Source organism: Ranitomeya imitator, chromosome 6, assembly GCF_032444005.1.
Source record: "Ranitomeya imitator isolate aRanImi1 chromosome 6, aRanImi1.pri, whole genome shotgun sequence".
In the NCBI taxonomy this organism is placed as follows: domain Eukaryota; kingdom Metazoa; phylum Chordata; class Amphibia; order Anura; family Dendrobatidae; genus Ranitomeya; species Ranitomeya imitator.
Window position 1 is genome coordinate 228,421,505 of NC_091287.1, and position 17,497 is coordinate 228,439,001.

Here is a 17,497-nt window from a genome sequence, read left to right on the forward strand (position 1 = left end):
CAGGTGGGCACGGCTGACACTGGAGGAATAGGAACAGTTGCGGGAAAGGCAGGAACACTGGCAGGTACAAGTGGGATATAAGATCAGGTAGGAACCAGTACAGACTGGAGCCAGTTTCAGGAAGGACTGGAACACAGGCAGGTATGAGTGGGATGTGGGAACAGAGAGAGAGCAGAGCAGGACCGCAAATGCGGAGAGGGAGCAGAGCAGAAGCACAGATGTGGAAAGGGAGCAGAGCAGGGCTGCAGATGCGGAGAGGGAGCAGAGCAGGGCCGCAGATGTGGAAAGGCAGTCCACAGGACCAGATTCACACAAGTACTTACAGTGAAGTAACAAGTGTACACTAGGGGAAATAACTTTGTGCAGTGACAACCTGATAGAGACAAGTGCAGGTAATGAAAAGGCAAGTTAAGGAGTAGGAAGAAGGATAGACACAGCAGGGTTGGGAAGATTTCAGACTAAGATACAAACAGGAACAGGAATAAGACTTAGTTCAGAGAAGGTGAAACACAGGTACTAGTTCAAGATATGGTATGCAGACCTTGGTATGCAGCCCCAGGGTGACAGAGACAAAGGCAGGGACAGAACAGGACCTGGCAACACAGAAGTTGAACACAGACTGAGTGAGAATATTGCTCAGGCATTTTCCCGTTGGTGAAGATGCCTTAAGTACCCGGTACCTTTTGTCAATAGGCTGGGTACACATTAGAATGCACACACTGTCCCTTTAAACTCTTTCCCACATCTGGAGTAAATGTATGCCGATGTTGAACACCCTCCCTTTTATGTGGGCTCAGGCAGTGAGCCCACATCTTTCCCGGCACATGTCAGCTGTTTTGAACCACCCGCGGATATTAACCCATTAAATGCCACTGTCAAATGCTGACAGACATTTAACATGCGATTCCGGCAATCGCGGGTCACCGATGGGATGGCATGACAACCAGAAGTCTCCTGGAGACCTCTATGGTTGTCATTGCCGGCTTGCTGTGAGTGCCGCCCGGTGGTTGGTGCTCATAGCAAGTGAGTAATTCTGCTGCATAAAGGTGATCTGATTATTTCCTGTATGTAGCAGAGCCAATCGGGTTATGGTAGCTTCTAGTCTCCCATGGACACTATTGAAACATGCCAAAAGTAAAAAATAAATAAAAGTTCCAATCACCCCCTTTCGCCCCATTCATAATAAAACAATAAAAAAAAACATACACATATTTGGTATAAACGCATTCAGAATCACCCGATCTATCAATAAAAAAAGGAAAAAAAGTCAAAACGCCAGAATTACTATTTTTGGTTGCCGCGACATTGCATTAAAATGCAATAACGAGCGCTCAAATGATCATATTTGCACCAAAATGATATTAGTAAAAAAGTCAGCTCGTTGCACAAAAAATAAAATAAGCTCTCACCCAACCCAAGATCATGAAAAATGGAGACGCTACTGGTATTGGAAAATGGCGCAATTTGTTTTTTCTTTTTTAACAAAGTTTGGATTTTTTTTACCACTTAGATAAAAATGAACCTAGACATGTTTGGTGTCTATGAACTTATAATGACCTGGAGAATCATAATGGCAGGTCAGTTTTAGCATTTAGTGAACATAGAGAAAAGCAAAGCAAAAACAACTGTAGGATTGAACTTTTTTTTGCAATTTCACAGCACTTGGAATTTTTTTCCCTTTTCCCAGTACTCGATATGTTAAAACCAATGGTGTCGTTCAAAAGTGCAACTCGTACCACAAAAAACAAGCCCTCACTTGGCCATATTGACCAAAAAATAAAAAAGTTATGGCTTTGGGAAGAAGGGGAACAAAAAATGAAAATGCAAAACCAAAAATACCTCTGTCCGTTAAGGAGTTAAGAATCAGGAAGTGCAGGCGCCGCCGCCCTGTTGTGAATTCTGTGGCAGAGCTCCCTCCTGTGGTCACAAGTGGTACTTCGGCTGATTCTCTCTGGGAGCTTCCGTTTGTGGAGGAAACTGGTACTGCTTCTTCTGAGTTTCCTCCCTCAGGTGATCTGGTGAGGTCGTTAGGTGCTTCTCTACTTAACCCCACCTAATGCTTTGATTCATGCTTCCTGTCAATGTTCCAGTGTTGGACTTGTGTTTCTCTGGATCATTCCTGTGGCCTGCTGCTCTGCACAGCTAAGTGCTTCTTTGCTATTTGTTGCTATTTTTTCTGTCCAGCTTGTCTATTTGTTTTGCTGGAAGCTCTGGGACGTAAAGGGTGTACCTCCGTGCCGTTAGTTCGGTACGGAGGGTCTTTTTGCCCCTTTGCGTGGTTTTCTTTAGGGTTTTGTGTAGACCGCAAAGTTATCTTTCCTATCCTCGTTCTGTCTAGAATATCGGGCCTCACTTTGCTGAATCTATTTCATCCCTACGTTTGTCTTTTCATCTTACTCACAGTCATTATATGTGGGGGGCTGCCTTTTCCTTTGGGGTATTTCTCTGAGGCAAGGTAGGCTTATTTTTTCTATCTTCAGGCTAGTTAGTTTCTCAGGCTGTGCCGAGTTGCATAGGTAGCGTTAGGCGCAATCCACGGCTGCCTCTAGTTGTGTTTGGAGAGGATCAGGGATTGCGGTCTGCAGAGTTCCCACGTCTCAGAGCTCGTTCTATTATTTTGGGTTATTGTCAGATCACTGTATGTGCTCTGACCTCCATGTCCATTGTGATACTGAATTGCCTTTCATAACAGTACAGGAAGCCAAAAGTACTAATGATTCTCAATAGAGGGAAAAAAGAAGTTCTGAGACCATTTTTTTTTCTTGGCTTTGTGTTTTGTCTTTTTTTTCCCCTAGACATTTGGGTGGTTCAGTACACAGGTGTAGCGATGGACATTAGAAGTCTGTCTTCATTTGTGGATCAGCTCTCGGCAAGAGTACAAAAGATTCAAGACACTATTGATCAGAAATCTATGTTAGAACCAAGAATTCCTATTCCTGATTTGTTTTTTGGAGATAGAACTAAGTTTCTGAGTTTCAAAAATAATTGTAAGTTATTTCTGGCCTTGAAACCTCGTTCCTCTGGTGATCCAGTTCAACAGGTTTTGATTATTATTTCTTTTTTGCGCGGCGACCTTCAGGACTGGGCATTTTCTCTTGCGCCAGGAGATCCTGCATTGAGTAATATCAATGCGTTTTTCCTGGCGCTCGGATTGCTGTACGATGAGCCTAATTCAGTGGATCAGGCAGAAAAGAAATTGCTGGCTCTTTGTCAGGGTCAGGATGAGATAGAGGTATATTGCCAGAAATTTAGAAAATGGTCAGTGCTCACTCAATGGAATGAATCTGCGCTGGCAGCTATGTTCAGAAAGGGTCTCTCTGAAGCCCTTAAGGATGTCATGGTGGGATTTCCTATGCCTGCTGGTTTGAATGAGTCTATGTCTTTGGCTATTCAGATCGGTCGACGCTTGCGTGAGCGTAAATCTGTGCACCATTTGGCGGTATTACCTGAGCTTAAACCTGAGCCTATGCAGTGCGATAGGACTTTGACCAGAGTTGAACGGCAAGAACACAGACGTCTGAATTGGCTGTGTTTCTACTGTGGTGATTCCACTCATGCTATCTCTGATTGTCCTAAGCGCACTAAGCGGTTCGCTAGGTCTGCCACCATTGGTACGGTACAGTCAAAATTTCTTCTGTTCGTTACCTTGATCTGCTCTTTGTCATCATATTCTGTCATGGCGTTTGTGGATTCAGGCGCTGCTCTGAATTTAATGGACTTGGAATGTGCTAAGCGTTGTGGGTTTTTCTTGGAGCCCTTGCAGTGTCCTATTCCATTGAGAGGTATTGATGCTACGCCTTTGGCCAAGAATAAGCCTCAATACTGGACCCAGCTGACCATGTGCATGGCTCCTGCACATCAGGAGGATATTCGCTTTCTGGTGTTGCATAATCTGCATGATGTGGTCGTGTTGGGGTTGCCATGGCTACAAGCCCATAATCCAGTATTGGATTGGAAATCCATGTCGGTGTCCAGCTGGGGTTGTCAGGGGGTACATGGTGATGTTCCATTTTTGTCAATTTCGTCATCCACCCCTTCTGAGGTTCCAGAGTTCTTGTCTGATTACCGGGATGTATTTGATGAGCCCAAGTCCGATGCCCTACCTCCGCATAGGGATTGTGATTGTGCTATCAATTTGATTCCTGGTGGTAAATTCCCAAAAGGTCGACTGTTTAATTTATCCGTGCCTGAGCACACCGCTATGCGCAGTTATGTGAAGGAATCCCTGGAGAAGGGGCATATTCGCCCATCATCGTCGCCATTAGGAGCAGGGTTCTTTTTTGTAGCCAAAAAGGATGGTTCGCTGAGACCTTGTATAGATTATCGCCTTCTTAATAAGATCACTGTTAAATTTCAGTACCCCTTGCCTTTGTTATCTGATTTGTTTGCTCGGATTAAGGGGGCTAGTTGGTTCACCAAGATTGATCTTCGTGGTGCGTATAATCTGGTGCGAATCAGGCGAGGCGATGAATGAAAAACTGCATCTAATACGCCCGAGGGTCATTTTGAGTATCTAGTGATGCCATTCGGACTTGCCAATGCTCCATCAGTGTTTCAGTCCTTTATGCATGACATCTTCCGAGAGTACCTGGATAAATTCCTGATTGTGTACTTGGATGACATTTTGATCTTCTCGGATGATTGGGAGTCTCATGTGAAACAGGTCAGAATGGTTTTTCAGGTCCTGCGTGCTAACTCTTTGTTTGTGAAGGGATCAAAGTGTCTCTTTGGTTTGCAGAAGGTTTCATTTTTGGGGTTCATCTTTTCCCCTTCTACTATCGAGATGGATCCTGTTAAGGTCCAAGCCATCCATGATTGGACTCAGCCGACATCTCTGAAAAGTCTGCAAAAGTTCCTGGGCTTTGCTAATTTTTATCGTCGCTTCATCTGCAATTTTTCTAGTATTGCCAAACCATTGACCGATTTGACCAAGAAGGGTGCTGATTTGGTCAATTGGTCTTCTGCTGCTGTGGAAGCTTTTCAAGAGTTGAAGCGTCGTTTTTCTTCTGCCCCTGTGTTGTGTTAACCTGATGTTTCTCTTCCGTTCCAGGTCGAGGTTGATGCTTCTGAGATTGGAGCAGGGGCTGTTTTGTCGCAGAGAGGTTCTGATTGTTCAGTGATGAAACCGTGCGCTTTTTTTTCCAGGAAGTTTTCGCCTGCTGAGCGGAATTATGATGTGGGCAACCGAGAGTTGCTGGCCATGAAGTGGGCATTCGAGGAGTGGCGTCATTGGCTTGAAGGAGCTAAGCATCTCGTGGTGGTATTGACTGATCATAAGAACCTGACTTATCTCGAGTCTGCTAAGCGTTTGAATCCTAGACAGGCTCGTTGGTCGCTGTTTTTCGCCCGTTTTGACTTTGTGATTTCGTACCTTCCGGGCTCTAAAAATGTGAAGGCGGATGCTCTGTCTAGGAGTTTTGTGCCCGACTCTCCGGGTTTATCTGAGCCGGCGGGTATCCTCAAGGAAGGAGTAATTGTGTCTGCCATCTCCCCTGATTTGCGGCGGGTGCTGCAAAAATTTCAGGCTAATAAACCTGATCGTTGTCCAGCGGAGAAACTGTTTGTCCCGGATAGGTGGACAAATAAAGTGATCTCTGAGGTTCATTGTTCGGTGTTGGCTGGTCATCCTGGAATCTTTGGTACCAGAGAGTTAGTGGATAGATCCTTTTGGTGGCCGTCTCTGTCGCGGGATGTGTGTTCTTTTGTGCAGTCCTGTGGGATTTGTGCTCGGGCTAAGCCCTGCTGTTCTCGTGCCAGTGGGTTGCTTTTGCCCTTGCCGGTCCCGAAGAGACCTTGGACACATATCTCTATGGATTTTATTTCAGATCTTCCCGTCTCTCAAAAGATGTCAGTCATTTGGGTGGTCTGTGATCGCTTTTCTAAGATGGTCCATCTGGTACCCTTGTCCAAGTTGCCTTCCTCCTCTGATTTGGTGCCATTGTTCTTCCAGCATGTGGTTCGTTTGCATGGCTTTCCAGAGAATATCGTTTCTGACAGAGGTTCCCAGTTTGTTTCGAGGTTTTGGCGAGCCTTTTGTGGTAGGATGGGCATTGACTTGTCTTTTTCCTCGGCTTTTCATCCTCAGACTAATGGCCAGACCGAACGAACCAATCAGACCTTGGAAACATATCTGAGATGCTTTGTTTCTGCCGATCAGGATGACTGGGTGTCCTTTTTGCCTTTGGCTGAGTTCGCCCTTAATAATCGGGCCAGCTCGGCTACCTTGGTTCCGCCATTTTTCTGCAATTCTTGGTTCCATCCTCGTTTCTCTTCAGGACAGGTTGAGTCTTCGGACTGTCCTGGTGTGGATACTGTGGTGGACAGGTTGCAGCAGATTTGGACTCATGTAGTGGACAATTTGACCTTGTCCCAGGAGAAGGCTCAACGTTTCGCTAATCGCAGACGCCGTGTGGGTCCCCGACTTCGTGTTGGGATCTGGTTTGGTTATCTTCTCATCATATTCCTATGAAGGTTTCCTCTCCGAAGTTTAAACCTCATTTCATTGGTCCTTATAGGATTTCTGAGGTTATTAATCCTGTGTCTTTTCGTCTGACCCTCCCAGATTCTTTTTTCATACATAACGTCTTCCATAGGTCATTGTTGCGGAGATACGTGGCACCTATGGTTCCATCTGTTGACCCTCCTGCCCCGGTTTTGGTGGAGGGGGAATTGGAGTATATTGTGGAGAAGATTTTGGATTCTCGTGTTTCAAGACGGAAACTCCAGTATCTGGTTAAATAGAAGGGTTATGCTCAGGAGGATAATTCCTGGGTTTTTGCCTCTGATGTCCATGCTCCCGATCTGTTCGTGCCTTTCATGTGGCTCATCCTGGTCGGCCTGGGGGCTCTGGTGAGGGTTCGGTGACCCCTCCTCAAGGGGGGGTACTGTTGTGAATTCTGTGGCAGAGCTCCCTCCTGTGGTCACAAGTGGTTCTTCGGCTGATTCTCTCTGGGAGCTTCCGTTTGTGGAGGAAACTGGTACTGCTGCTTCTGAGTTTCCTCCCTCAGGTGATCTGGTGAGGTCGTTAGGTGCTTCTCTACTTAACCCCACCTAATGCTTTGATTCATGCTTCCTGTCAATGTTCCAGTGTTGGACTTGTGTTTCTCTGGATCATTCCTGTGGCCTGCTGCTCTGCATAGCTAAGTGCTTCTTTGCTATTTGTTGCTATTTTTTCTGTCCAGCTTGTCTATTTGTTTTGCTGGAAGCTCTGGGACGCAAAGGGTGTACCTCCGTGCCGTTAGTTCGGTACGGAGGGTCTTTTTGCCCCTTTGCGTGGTTTTCTTTAGGGTTTTGTGTAGACCGCAAAGTTATCTTTCCTATCCTCGTTCTGTCTAGAATATCGGGCCTCACTTTGCTGAATCTATTTCATCCCTACGTTTGTCTTTTCATCTTACTCACAGTCATTATATGTGGGGGGCTGCCTTTTCCTTTGGGGTATTTCTCTGAGGCAAGGTAGGCTTATTTTTTCTATCTTCAGGCTAGTTAGTTTCTCAGGCTGTGCCGAGTTGCATAGGTAGCGTTAGGCGCAATCCACGGCTGCCTCTAGTTGTGTTTGGAGAGGATCAGGGATTGCGGTCTGCAGAGTTCCCACATCTCAGAGCTCGTTCTATTATTTTGGGTTATTGTCAGATCACTGTATGTGCTCTGACCTCCATGTCCATTGTGATACTGAATTGCCTTTCATAACACCGCCCTAAGCATACAACCAGTAAGTAAGCACACAGAAGGCCACATGGTTTACAGCATGAAGCAGGCAGAGGGCAGAATGCACAGCATTGCCTGTAGTGGTGAGTAAGTCGGTGTATCAGCCTGATGGTAGATGGGAAGCCATGCAGTGATGCCAGCAGGGATGTTACAGTACCCCCTCCTTACACCCACTCTTCTTCAAACCTGCCAGGATAGACTGCAGAAAGAGTAAAGCCCAACTCTTCTCAGGACCATGCACAGTCCAGTCCATCAAGACATCCTTAGGGAAGAATGCAGCGGGCGTGATACTAGGAATCTCGGAATGCCAAGTTTCTCTCTCCCAGACAAGGTCAGCCACCACCATAGAAGATACCACAATCTGGACTTTTTCCTCTTGGTTGGTGTAAAGCAGAGACTAAAAAGCTTCCATTTTGATATCTTCATCAACCGGTCACATGGAAACTGAAGGCACCCATACTGGGTCAATCTTCTGTCCAGGGAAAAACATCCAAGAGGCCGGGAGGTTCCTGGGAACTGATCATTGGTACAATTGTCAGAGATGTGTGGAGAAATCATCACCACTTCCCTTTCTTTGGAGATGACAGCACACCATAACTAGGTGACTAGCAGACTAGGTGGAGAAGATGGTGACACTGCTGACTGACCTTGACGTATGGGAACTAGACACCTCTCGTGATTTGGTTTTTCCCAATGAAGCACCACGCTGGGTATCCAGACCAGAACGGTCAGTAGAGTTCTCAGCTTGGATGACTTATGTGCATACCAGAGAGCATGTGGAAGATAATCTTCCCCATGTATAACGCTCCGACTTGGAGCTGTAGTTGTTCCTTCAAGACGAGACTGTTCTTGAGTAGGGCTTGCCCATCCCAGACAACACCCTCTCCGGATTCTGGAGTTGTTGAACAGGAATCACACACTGACTTCGTATGGCTTGCAGATTAAATAGACCTGTGAACCAAAGCTCCCACAAGGAATGGAAACAGTCATGGATTTTTTTTTGGAGGAAATACTCTTGCCAAGGGCATCCTCTGCTACTGGCCCAAGGTTTAGGAGTTTAGGGCAGAGACCGTCAGAATTTTCCACACGACCGCAGCGATACCACAATCCCTTCACATGACTGGATTCAGGCTGCTGCTCAGCCAGCCTACTTTTGTCAGCCTTTTGGGGTTCTGCTTAGGTAGCTGCTTTTACTGGCTGAAGAATAGATGGTCTCTGGATGGTCGTGGCCAGACATGATGGTTTTCCCATAGGCGTCACCCGTCTAGTCCGTTTCTGAAAGCTTGGGAGGAAAGTCTTTGCAGAAGACACAGGACTAGGCACATCGAAGACTCTACAGAAGGCCATCAGGAAGACCTGTGGGTCCGAGGTGATAGGATCTCCTGTTTTCCAGTTGGGGTTGAGCCATTTCAAGGCATCTTCTGCTAAGTAGGACATAAGGAATCCCACCTTGACCCAGTCAGGGAGAAAATGGGGAGAAAAAAATTCATAGTGTTGCAAGCACTGCTCCAGGAGTGCAAGTCACAGGTTGGGTATGTTCGGCTGCAGGGACTGCAGCCAGGGCAGGTGCAGCAAAAGTCAGGGGATTCAGATCATGTAAAAAATTTGTTCTGTCACTCATGTTAGCAAAAACATAAGGTCATCTTGCTCCGAGAGTGAAAAATCATCGGACTCAGCAAGGACCATGGACTGAGCAAATTGTCATGCTCGCACCCAGACTGGATGGCGTGAGTGAGGATTGTGGCCTCACTGTGCCAGAAACAAGACTAACCCTGGAAAGGCATGACTAAGCAGCTACCTTGGTGTTCACTGGAGCCTTTAGTGTTGAGGTCAGGTTTGTGCGGCAGGTAGCTGCCAAGTACAACTTCAGGGCAATGTCTGGCAGTAGCAGCTGACCCCACAAGTGAACAGGACACTAACAACAGGTGCAGGTTAGTTCTGTAGCTAGCTGATGTTTAGACTGGCAAGTTCAGGCAGGCACGGCTGAAACCATGGCAGACAGGTGGGCACAGCTAGCACCCTAGCAGGCAAGTGGGCATGGCTGACACTCTGGCAGGCAGGAGGCCTTGGCTGACACTGGAGGAACAGGAACTGTTGCAGGGAAGACAGGAATATCTGCAGGAAAAGGGGAAGAGGATGGTCTGATATATCCCTTGGCAAGACTTTGTGTGATATACTTCTTCATGGCCAGTCCCTCGGGACCCGAAAGAATGTATTACCTAGGTTTGGATAGTTTTGCTCCAGGGAGCAGGTTAATGGGACAAACATAGGCCCAATGAGGAGGCAATTCCTGGCACCCCTCTTTAGAAAACACCTCCTCAAAACCGGACAGAAAAGAGGGTAGCGTTTTGGTGAAAATAGTAGAGAGGTGGGACTTAAGAGAGCTATTCTTATAGAAATCACTCCATTTTGCTATTTCTCTAGACTGCAAATATACAAAGGGGAAGACCCTAAAGCATATAGCACATTACTAAGTAAGCTATCTAGCATAGCCAGCTCATAGACTTAATAAAACTTAACATTTAATATATATTAAAACAATGACAGTCAAAAATAAAGTGCTCATAAATACCAGTGCACTTAATAAAATGGTACAATGTCACCCAATTGTTGTCTTTCAATTCTCCAAGGTTCCGTGCAGGACCTAGGTAGGTGAGACCAAGATGTGGAGAGGCAGGGGGGAGTTTGGGACCTGACTTTCCCTGTCGTGCCCTCTGCAAATAACTCCCGCCCTGACAAGGGCAGTACCCAAGTATGAAACTATTTCGTGGTGCCCATGATAGATGTAGCCTCCCTTGATGGTATGTGTTCCCTTCCCAACATGTTTCCTCCCCGTTAAGGGGGTTCATGAGGGGAAGTTATCCAGGCTAAATGAGGTCTTCTGCAGTGGCAGATCAGACCTCCCTATGTGATAGTTGCCTCAATGTGAGGGTGAAAAAAGTCGAGACGGGTGGGAGTTATTTTGCCTCTCTTCATCTTGGTCTCACCTACCTAGGTCCTGTGTTGTGAATTCTGTGGCTGAATTCACTCCTGTGGTCACAAGTGGTACTGCAGCTTCTGAGCTTCCTCCCTCAGGTGTTCTGGTGAGCTCGTTAACTGCTTCATTACTTAACTCCGCCTGATGCTGCTATCCTTGCTCCTTGTCAATGTTTCAGTGTTGGATCTGAGCTTCTCCTGATTGTTCCTGTGACCTGCTGCTCTGTATAGCTAAGTGCCTTTTGCTTTTTTGTTGCTTTTTTTCTGTCCAGCTTGTCTTTTGTTTTGCTGGAAGCTCTGAGACGCAAAGGGTGTACCGCCGTGCCGTTAGTTCGGCACGGTGGGTTTTTTTTGCCCCCTTTGCGTGGTTTTGCTTTAGGGTTTTTTGTAGACTGCAAAGTTCGCTTTACTGTCCTCGCTCTGTCCTAGAATATCGGGCCCCACTTTGCTGAATCTATTTCATCCCTACGTTTTGTCTTTTCATCTTACTCACAGTCATTATATGTGGGGGGCTGCCTTTTCCTTTGGGGAATTTCTCTGGGGCAAGTCAGGCCTATTTTTCTATCTTCAGGCTAGCTAGTTTCTTAGGCTGTGCCGAGTTGCCTAGGTAGTTGTTAGGCGCAATCCACAGCCGCTTTTAGTTGTGTTTAGGATAGGATCAGGTGTGCAGTCTACAGAGTTTCCACGTCTCAGAGCTCGTTCTTGTATTTTTGGGTATTTGTCAGATCACTGTGTGCGCTCTGATCGCTAAGCACACTGTGTTTCTGGATTGCCTTCATAACACCTGTCATTAGCAAACATAACAGTACAAGGAGCCAAACTAATGATTCTCAATAGAGGGAAAGAAAAAGTTCTGACATCATTTTTTTTTTTTTTTTCTGCTCTGTGTTCACTTTTTTTTTTCCCCTAGACATTTGGGTGATTCTGGACACAGGTGTGGACATGGATATTCAGGGTCTGTGCTCTTCAATGGATAATCTCGTTATAAATGTACAAAAAATTCAAGATACTATTGATCAGAAATCTATGTTAGAACCAAGAATTCCTATTCCTGATTTGTTTTTTGGAGATAGAACTAAGTTTCTAAGTTTCAAAAATAATTGTAAGCTATTTCTGGCCTTGAAACCTCATTCTTCTGGTAATCCTATTCAACAGGTTTTGATTATTATTTCTTTTTTGCGCGGCGACCCTCAAGACTGGGCATTTTCTCTTGCGCCAGGAGACCCTGCATTGAGTAGTGTCGATGCGTTTTTCCTGGCGCTCGGATTGCTGTACGATGAGCCTAATTTAGTGGATCAGGCTGAGAAAAATTTGCTGGCTTTGTGCCAGGGTCAGGATGATATAGAAGTATATTGTCAGAAATTTAGGAAATGGTCAGTACTCACTCAGTGGAATGAATCTGCGCTGGCAGCTTTGTTCAGAAAGGGTCTCTCTGAGGCTCTTAAGGATGTCATGGTGGGATTTCCTATGCCTGCTGGTTTGAATGAGTCTTTGTCTTTGGCCATTCAGATCGGTCGACGCTTGCGCGAGCGTAAATCTGTGCACCATTTGGCGGTACTGCCTGAGGTTAAACCTGAGCCTATGCAGTGCGATAGGACTATGACTAGAGTTGAACGGCAGGAATACAGACGTCTGAATGGTCTGTGTTTCTACTGTGGTGATTCCACTCATGCTATTTCTGATTGTCCTAAGCGCACTAAGCGGTCCGCTAGGTCTGCCGTCATTGGTACTGTACAGTCCAAATTCCTTCTGTCCATTACCTTGATATGCTCTTTGTCGTCGTTTTCTGTCATGGCGTTTGTGGATTCGGGCGCTGCCCTGAATCTGATGGATTTGGATTATGCTAAACGTTGTGGGTTTTTCTTGGAGCCTTTGCGGTGTCCTATTCCATTGAGAGGAATTGATGCTACACCTTTGGCCAAGAATAAACCTCAATACTGGGCCCAGCTGACCATGTGCATGGCTCCTGCACATCAGGAAGTTATTCGCTTTCTGGTGTTACATAATCTGCATGATGTGGTCGTGTTGGGGTTGCCATGGCTACAAACCCATAATCCAGTATTGGATTGGAATTCCATGTCGGTATCCAGCTGGGGTTGTCAGGGGGTACATGGTGATGTTCCATTTTTGTCGATTTCGTCATCCACCCCTTCTTAGGTCCCAGAGTTCTTGTCTGATTATCATGATGTATTTGAAGAGCCCAAGTCCGATGCTCTACCTCCGCATAGGGATTGTGATTGTGCTATCAATTTGATTCCTGGTAGTAAATTCCCTAAAGGTCGATTATTTAATTTATCCGTGCCCGAACACGCCGCTATGCGCAGTTATGTGAAGGAATCCCTGGAGAAGGGACATATTCGCCCATCGTCATCACCACTGGGAGCAGGGTTCTTCTTTGTAGCCAAGAAGGATGGTTCGCTGAGACCGTGTATTGATTACCGCCTTCTTAATAAGATCACTGTTAAATTTCAGTATCCCTTGCCATTGTTATCTGACTTGTTTGCTCGGATTAAGGGGGCTAGTTGGTTCACTAAGATAGATCTTCGTGGTGCGTATAATCTGGTGAGAATCAGGCAAGGAGATGAATGGAAAACTGCATTCAATACGCCCGAGGGTCATTTTGAGTATCTAGTGATGCCGTTCGGACTTGCCAATGCTCCATCTGTGTTTCAGTCTTTTATGCATGACATCTTCCGTGAGTATCTGGATAAATTCCTGATTGTTTACTTGGATGACATTTTGATCTTCTCAGATGATTGGGAGTCTCATGTGAAGCAGGTCAGAATGGTTTTTCAGGTCCTGCGTGCTAACTCTTTGTTTGTGAAGGGATCAAAGTGTCTCTTCGGGGTGCAGAAAGTTTCATTTTTGGGGTTCATCTTTACCCCTTCTACTATCGAGATGGATCCAGTTAAGGTCCAAGCCATCCAGGATTGGATTCAGCCGACATCTCTGAAAAGTCTGCAAAAGTTCCTGGGCTTTGCTAATTTTTATCGTCGCTTCATCTGTAATTTTTCTAGCATTGCCAAACCATTGACCGATTTGACCAAGAAGGGTGCTGATTTGGTTAATTGGTCTTCTGCTGCTGTGGAAGCTTTTCAGGAGTTGAAGCGTCGTTTTTGTTCTGCCCCTGTGTTGTGTCAGCCAGATGTTTCTCTTCCGTTCCAGGTCGAGGTTGATGCTTCTGAGATTGGAGCAGGGGCGGTTTTGTCACAGAGAGGTTCTGATTGCTCAGTGATGAAACCATGTGCTTTCTTTTCTAGGAAGTTTTCGCCCGCTGAGCGTAATTATGATGTGGGCAATCGAGAGTTGCTGGCCATGAAGTGGGCATTCGAGGAGTGGCGTCATTGGCTTGAAGGAGCTAAGCATCGCGTGGTGGTATTGACTGATCATAAGAACTTGACTTATCTCGAGTCTGCCAAGCGCTTGAATCCTAGACAGGCCCGTTGGTCGTTATTTTTTGCCCGCTTCGACTTTGTGATTTCGTACCTTCCGGGCTCTAAAAATGTGAAGGCGGATGCTCTGTCTAGGAGTTTTGTGCCCGACTCTCCGGGTTTATCTGAGCCAGCGGGTATCCTCAAGGAAGGAGTCATTGTGTCTGCCATCTCCCCTGATTTGCGGCGGGTGCTGCAAAAATTTCAGGCGAATAAACCTGATCGTTGTCCAGCAGAGAAACTGTTCGTCCCTGATAGGTGGACTAATAAACTTATCTCTGAACTTCATTGTTCGGTGTTGGCTGGTCATCCTGGAATCTTTGGTACCAGAGAGTTAGTGGCTAGATCCTTCTGGTGGCCATCTCTGTCACGGGATGTACGTACTTTTGTGCAGTCCTGTGGGATTTGTGCTAGGGCTAAGCCCTGCTGTTCTCGTGCCAGTGGGTTGCTTTTGCCCTTGCCGGTCCCAAAGAGGCCTTGGACACATATTTCGATGGATTTCATTTCTGACCTTCCCGTTTCTCAAAAGATGTCAGTCATTTGGGTGGTCTGTGATCGCTTTTCTAAAATGGTCCATCTGGTGCCCTTGGCTAAATTGCCTTCCTCCTCTGATTTGGTACCTTTGTTCTTTCAGCATGTGGTTCGGTTGCATGGCATTCCTGAGAATGTTGTTTCTGACAGAGGTTCCCAGTTTGTTTCGAGGTTTTGGCGAGCCTTTTGTGGTAGGATGGGCATTGACCTATCCTTTTCCTCGGCTTTCCATCCTCAGACTAATGGCCAGACCGAACGAACCAATCAGACCTTGGAAACATATCTGAGATGTTTTGTTTCTGCAGACCAGGATGATTGGGTGTCCTTTTTGCCGTTGGCTGAGTTCGCCCTTAATAATCGGGCCAGCTCGGCTACCTTGGTTTCTCCATTTTTTTGCAATTCTGGGTTCCATCCTCGTTTCTCTTCAGGACAGGTTGAGTCTTCGGACTGTCCTGGTGTGGATTCTGTGGTGGATAGGTTGCAGCAGATCTGGACTCAGGTAGTGGACAATTTGATCTTGTCCCAGGAGAAAGCTCAACTTTTCGCTAATCGCAGACGCCGTGTGGGTCCCCGACTTCGTGTTGGGGATCTGGTTTGGTTATCTTCTCGTCATATTCCTATGAAGGTTTCCTCTCCTAAATTTAAACCTCGTTTTATTGGTCCGTATAGGATTTCTGAGGTTCTCAATCCTGTGTCTTTTCGTTTGACCCTCCCAGACTCCTTTTCCATACATAATGTATTCCATAGGTCGTTGTTGCGGAGATACGTGGCACCTATGGTTCCATCTGTTGAGCCTCCTGCCCCGGTTTTGGTGGAGGGGGAATTGGAGTATATTGTGGAGAAGATTTTGGATTCTCGTGTTTCTAGACGGAAACTCCAGTATCTGGTTAAATGGAAGGGTTATGCTCAGGAAGATAATTCATGGGTTTTTGCCTCTGATGTTCATGCTTCCGATCTTGTTCGTGCCTTTCATGCTGCTCATCCTGGTCGGCCTGGGGGCTCTGGTGAGGGTTCGGTGACCCCTCCTCAAGGGGGTGGTACTGTTGTGAATTCTGTGGCTGAATTCACTCCTGTGGTCACAAGTGGTACTGCAGCTTCTGAGCTTCCTCCCTCAGGTGTTCTGGTGAGCTCGTTAACTGCTTCATTACTTAACTCCGCCTGATGCTGCTATCCTTGCTCCTTGTCAATGTTTCAGTGTTGGATCTGAGCTTCTCCTGATTGTTCCTGTGACCTGCTGCTCTGTATAGCTAAGTGCCTTTTGCTTTTTTGTTGCTTTTTTTCTGTCCAGCTTGTCTTTTGTTTTGCTGGAAGCTCTGAGACGCAAAGGGTGTACCGCCGTGCCGTTAGTTCGGCACGGTGGGTTTTTTTTGCCCCCTTTGCGTGGTTTTGCTTTAGGGTTTTTTGTAGACTGCAAAGTTCGCTTTACTGTCCTCGCTCTGTCCTAGAATATCGGGCCCCACTTTGCTGAATCTATTTCATCCCTACGTTTTGTCTTTTCATCTTACTCACAGTCATTATATGTGGGGGGCTGCCTTTTCCTTTGGGGAATTTCTCTGGGGCAAGTCAGGCCTATTTTTCTATCTTCAGGCTAGCTAGTTTCTTAGGCTGTGCCGAGTTGCCTAGGTAGTTGTTAGGCGCAATCCACAGCCGCTTTTAGTTGTGTTTAGGATAGGATCAGGTGTGCAGTCTACAGAGTTTCCACGTCTCAGAGCTCGTTCTTGTATTTTTGGGTATTTGTCAGATCACTGTGTGCGCTTTGATCGCTAAGCACACTGTGTTTCTGGATTGCCTTCATAACACCTGTCATTAGCAAACATAACAGTCCTGCACGGAACCTTGGAGAATTGAGAGACAACAATTGGGTGAGATTGTACCATTTTATTAAGCGCACTGGCATTTATGAGCACTTTATTTTTGACTGTCATTGTTTTAATGTATATATATTAAATGTTAAGTTTTATTAAGTCTATGAGCTGGCTATGCTAGATAGCTTATATTCATACTAGCCAGATTAGTCCAGAGCTGATTCTTCTAAAAATATGTCTCATATTCTAGGTTCACACCTGTGAAGTGAAAACCATTTCCAGTGACTACCTCTTGAAGCTCATCAAGAGAATGCCAAGAGTGTGCAAAGCAGTCATCAAAGCAAAAGGTGGCTATTTTGAAGAACCTAGAGTATAAGACATAATTTCAGTTGTTTCACACTTTTTTGTTAAGTATATAATTCCACATGTGTTAATTCATAGTTTTGATGCCTTCAGTGTGAATTTACAATTTTCATAGTCATGAAAATACAGAAAACTCTTTAAATGAGAAGGTGTGTCCAAACTTTTGGTCTGTACTGTATATTTGCCATTCCATATCGCTGTAGTCTAAAGCTCTCCTGATGAGTGTAGCAAGGCATCTTCCAAATATGTGTTTTCATTTTTTCATAAGATGCAACCCATCTTAGCAAGGAGTGCATTATACAAGTAATTCACTCCATGGTGAAGAAACCCAAAAGGTAACTGACAGCCAGTTGTTCACGCGTAGAATCTTGTTCACTCTCTTTGGTTCATGTACATCGACTGGGAGGATGGAGGAGGATGTATTAGAAGACGACCTGCGCTCCCAGTTCCTTCACTTTCTGGCCTAGGACTTCAAAGCCTCTGCATATAGTTTCCAGGTCCTTTTTTGCTGTGTAATTTGCTCCTATGGGTATTAGTACACGTCGGTAGTCGTCTGTCACACTGAAGAGTCTTGATACCATATCATACATATCTTTTTCTTCTGTACCACAGCACTTCTTTTTCCTTTTAAGAGGCTTCTGATTGCTTGCTGGACTGTTCTTTATGACCAAAGCACATTTTTGATGT

The 17,497-nt window shown here is 45.8% G+C and overlaps 1 long non-coding RNA gene across 1 annotated transcript in view; it reads left to right on the plus strand.

Moving 5' to 3' along the window:
• LOC138641355 (uncharacterized) overlaps positions 1-16,942 on the plus strand; it is an 88,129-nt gene extending 71,187 nt beyond the window's left edge. The window contains exon 3 of the long non-coding RNA XR_011313787.1: positions 16,698-16,942. This is a non-coding gene — a long non-coding RNA (uncharacterized lncRNA). The remainder of the gene's footprint in view (positions 1-16,697) is intronic.
• The last annotated feature ends 555 nt before the right edge of the window (positions 16,943-17,497 follow it).